Source organism: Triticum aestivum, chromosome 3B (genome assembly GCF_018294505.1).
Source record: "Triticum aestivum cultivar Chinese Spring chromosome 3B, IWGSC CS RefSeq v2.1, whole genome shotgun sequence".
Lineage (NCBI taxonomy): Eukaryota > Viridiplantae > Streptophyta > Magnoliopsida > Poales > Poaceae > Triticum > Triticum aestivum.
The window spans coordinates 765,440,004-765,444,548 of NC_057801.1; the positions used below are offsets into that span (position 1 = coordinate 765,440,004).

General features: G+C 54.9%; 1 long non-coding RNA gene across 1 annotated transcript in view; it reads right to left on the reverse strand.

Annotated features, from left to right (window-relative positions):
* Positions 1-2,320: 2,320 nt before the first annotated feature.
* LOC123066433 (uncharacterized) overlaps positions 2,321-4,545 on the reverse strand; it is a 14,274-nt gene continuing 12,049 nt past the window's right edge. The window contains exons 6-8 of the long non-coding RNA XR_006431335.1: positions 3,077-3,494; positions 2,685-2,882; positions 2,321-2,588 (exon numbers count right to left, since the gene is read on the reverse strand). This is a non-coding gene — a long non-coding RNA (uncharacterized lncRNA). The remainder of the gene's footprint in view (positions 2,589-2,684; positions 2,883-3,076; positions 3,495-4,545) is intronic.

Below are 4,545 nucleotides of genomic sequence, written 5' to 3' on the forward strand. Positions count from 1 at the left end.
TACCAATCAAACTAGACAACAAAATTAACCCTTCCAACATGCTTCCTAGGCTCGCAGCCCTGATTGCCGTCTACACGTACATGTTTCCAACGACCACAATAGGAAGCCAAAGCCGCAAGACGATCAAAACAACGCCAAGACCAGAGACACAAGAAGCAAGAGGGCGAGGCAGGCTTCTTGCCGGGGCAGCTCTTGCCGGGGCAACTTGCCTAGCGCCAGTGGAGCGCGCCACCCTTGAGCCCAAGGGTTTCAACGCCATCGATCACATTGGAACCAAGACTCGGGAGGCACTTCCATGATGGCATGCAAATCTTCATGAAGATCTTAACCCTTCCTACTGCCTGCCACGCCCTAGTTCATGTGATTACTCTCCCTTCATCTTGGCCCCCTCCCACGGTTGTCGTCGACCCAGTCAGACCGAGAACGAAACAACTATGTCGCCAAGAGAGAGCACAGAAAGGCCTGAAGACACCACCATGACACGTCCTAGGACACCTAAACTCCATGACAATGTTCTTGGAAGGGACCCCCCTCCTCCTCCCGGGTCGCCCCCGCGCGGTGGCCGGGAGGAAACCCTAGCCCGCCGCCGCCGGGTTCCCTGGCCCTCCTCCCTCTCCTCCCTTGCCGTCGCCCTGGGCTCGGCCGGGCAAAGCCTGCCCGCAGCCGGCGGCGGCGTGGCGACCTCGATCTCTCGCAGGACGGGGCCGGCGCGGGGAGGTTTCCTCCGGCTTGGGCGCGGTGCGGGCGACGAGCGTCGCGGCGCGTCGGCGCGCTTCCGCCATGGTGGGCGCCGCGGTGCATCACGCGGCATAGTGGCGGGTGGTGCACGCGAAGGTAGTAGCGGCGCGGCTGGTCTTCGGCCAGTTCTCACGGGCGTCATCTTTGACGGAGCGGGCCGTGGGCGGCGTGGCTCCGTCCTCTCGCTCGGCTTTGGTGCTCGCAGGGCTGGGTGGTGCTGCTGGTCACTGCGGGGCTAGCCAGGATCCGCCCGTGCCTGTGGTAGGCGCTCGACGCCGATGACTTGGTGGCGGTGGTGGTGGAGCGTGCCGGCCGGATCTGACACTTTGTTCCGGCGGGCGGCGAGGGTTGTGGCATCGGCTCGCCAAGGCTGCTGATCCAGTTGTGGGCTGCGGCAACGAGGTGGCTCGGCCCTCTTTGGCGGCTTCCTTTCCGTGGTGGCATCACAGCAGTTCGGCGGGCCGGCTGCGGCGGGGGCTGGTTTTTCAGCTTCGGCTCGTTTGTAAGCGGTCCGTTTCGACTTGCGAGCCCTCTCCCTCGTTGTTTGGATGTTGCCTTCGTCGAAGGGCAGGTCCTCCCCCAGTTGCGATCCATCGCCCATCTCGCGCCCGGCAGCAGGACCGAGCCCATCTCGCATCCGGCAGCAGGACCGACCTCGTCTCGCGCCCGGCAGCAGGATCGACCCCATCCCGCGACCGGTGCCATTGGATGGGTCAATGGGGGCTAGTTTTGGCCGGAGGTCTCGCTGCTGGGGGCCACCCAGGGGTGCAAAAGGTGGGTCCTTTCCGCTCGTTTCTTCGGTTGGGGTAGCGGCAGGCCTCGGGTGAGGTGGTATCAAGGTCTTGGAGGCCGGGGCGGCGGCCCTAGTGGTGGCTCCGCGGTGCTCTTGGGCAGAGCCCGTGGATCGGTGCTGCCCAATGGCCGTGGCCGTGTGGGTGGCGTGGTCGCCGTGGGCGTGGCGTTCGGTGACGGTGAATGTTGGCCGGGGTGAAAACCTGCTCTATCCTTGGACGGACCGGCGGCGGCGTAGCTCATTCCCTTCTTGAAGGCGTCGTCGCGGCTCACATCAGCCATTGTGTTACTCCAGGGGAAACTCTGATCGTCAGGTCATGAGGTGGCGGCGCGTTGGTGTCGTAACCTTCTTGAAGGCGCCGCCTTGGAGCACAAGGTTCGTCATATGCGGCTTCATCTCTTCGCGGTGGCGTGTTCACGATGGAGAACTCCGCTTGTTCTATAGTGCTAGGGGTGGTGTTGCTGCACTCAGCACCTGTGTATCCTGCCTTGGGTGTGAGCATGTATTATGATGGGGTGCATTTGTACTTGGACTGTGGTTGATCGTTGCTTTATATATAAAGCGGGGCGAAAGCCTTTTCCGGTAAAACGGCGCTAAGCTCGCCGCTGCTGAGTCCCAAATGGACAAGGGTTTTCGCCTAAGGAAAAATACTTGGCAACAGTTAAACAGGTTTTCTCAAACTTAATTAGCACTACACTTTTTCGTACTGGCCCTCTCAGAATGATATTCTAATAAAGTCAACCAAGATAAGCTTATGGTCACCCTATGAGCCAACATGTGTACCAAAAACTCGCTTCAGACTGAGAACAAATTATTAGCTGCAACAGTTTCAGCTATCTGTGAGCTTATATGGTCTATACATTCTTCTCAGGCCCTTGAGCCTCATATGTTTTATTGGCCAGCTCAACCAACGATTTCAGTAGTTCTTTTTTTGAGGTCTTAATTTCATGAGCTTCGACCATATCTTTGTAGACTCTCAAACAAGAATCTTTATTCTTATGAACGTTATATATATATATGCATGAGCCACCAACCTTGACACATCATCTTCTGAAACCTGAAAGAAGAATGATTTGGAGTGAGTGACAAGTTTGCTGAAAATGGGATAGCATGCAGCTGGGCACACTTCACAAAATAGTATGTACAGTTTTACCTCACAGGAGTCGCCAAATTCAGGCCACCATATCATCTTCAGAGCTGTTGCAATTTTCAGTAACGTCCAACCCTTGCAGTTGATGCCAGAAACATCCTTAATGAGGTCACCTGCACGGCGCAAGGCTCCAGAATATTTCTTCTCAACAGAATCACACTGAAACAACGCAGAAGCTGTCGCAACAATTTGCTCATCGACCTGGATACAAAGAAGATTGCTTCATCACTAAAGCAAGGATGCAAAGCATATATTTTTTTCTGTAGAAGTTGCATCCAAAACTTTGGTCCATGAAGATGAAGTATTCTAAATGTCAGCACACAAGCTATCATACAGTGCAACACCAAATGACAGGGAACTATGAAGCAAAAAAACATGGCAACTAGTTAACTCACCATATCTGTGTTGACATCACAGTCATAATGTTGCAATACATAGTGCAGTCCTAGACTCATCGGGAGACAGTCCGCTTCTGTCAGTTGTGATTTTTCTTGAGGCAGTAAACTTGGCATGCAATGCTGTATGCCCCACATTACCTCCATCACAGCTGTATTGTACAGGCAGTCTATATTCTGGAAGAAGTCACAGCAAAAATGGCAATCAAAGTTGTTCAAAAATATAGATAAACCAGGAGCTTATACTCACCAATCTCTCTTCAATAATTCTTTTGTATTCAAGCTTTCCAACAGCAATTTTCTGCTCAGGGAAGCGACAGTTCGTGATCATCTCAGTAAGCCTTTTGCTGACACCAGTACTTTTATTAATGGCCTTGGACTTGTCCTTAAAAGTTCGAAACCCTTCCAGGAAAACAGCCTGATGAAGAAATAACAAGTATGAACATGTTCACGTGCAAAAAGAAACAATTAATCAAGTATCATGTCATGTCTCTCAATTAGGAGAGGGAGCTGACCGACGAAAAAGGGTTCCCCGCTTTATATATAAAGCAACCATCATCACAACATTCGAGCAAGAAGATACAAACGCACTGCACCACCACACTCAACGCACACACTGATACACCCAAGGCAAGATACAAACGTGTCGGGCACCGAAAGCACCACCTCAATGACGACCAAGCACCCTAATGATAAGCAAAGAATAACCGCTTGGGCCGACGGTGACCACCTCCAAGAAGAGATCCACCAAGGAGCGGTGAGGCGGACAAGGCCGGAGCAAGGACTCTACGATGATGCCTTCAAAAGGGATACGACCACAGGTAGTCATCACCGTCAGATCCCGAAGATCAAGTTTTCACCTGGAGTGACACGGAAGAAGTGGGAGCACCATGACGGAGCCTGCAAGGAGGAGAACGAGGTCCACGGACGCCGCCTCCGTCGGCCAGTACCGGGACTGGGCAAGTGGTGAACCCCGGTGTTCCTACCCCTCCGTCGCAACCCTGCTCCGCCAACCACCCGCATCCATCCCGCCCAAGAGACCATGGCTGCCCGCCCGCAACCGAGCCGCGCAGTCAGCCCAGAACCAACGCGCCTCCCACCGCCAGAGCCGCCGCCCTGCATCCAGACCGCCCCGAGAACCTCCAAAGGCCGTGACTTTGAACAAATCTGCACCCCAACCACCTCTGGGACTGCCAGCAAACCACCTGCCTCGAGCAACGCCGAAATGGAGAACAACAAAACGAGGATGAGGAAGGGGGAGGAGCATCCCACGAGCACGACCAGAGATAACCTCCAGGAAGCTCAACCGTAGCCCCTGTCCCTCCAACAGGCCCCCTCCCCCCCTCCCCCGAACAACATGCTTCGCCCCACCCTGCCGCTGTTCCGGACCCGCGCAAGAACACTGGCATCAGCCCATCGCCAGAGAGGAGGAAGCAGAGTCCTTGCCGCCGTTGCCATGGAGGCCACCA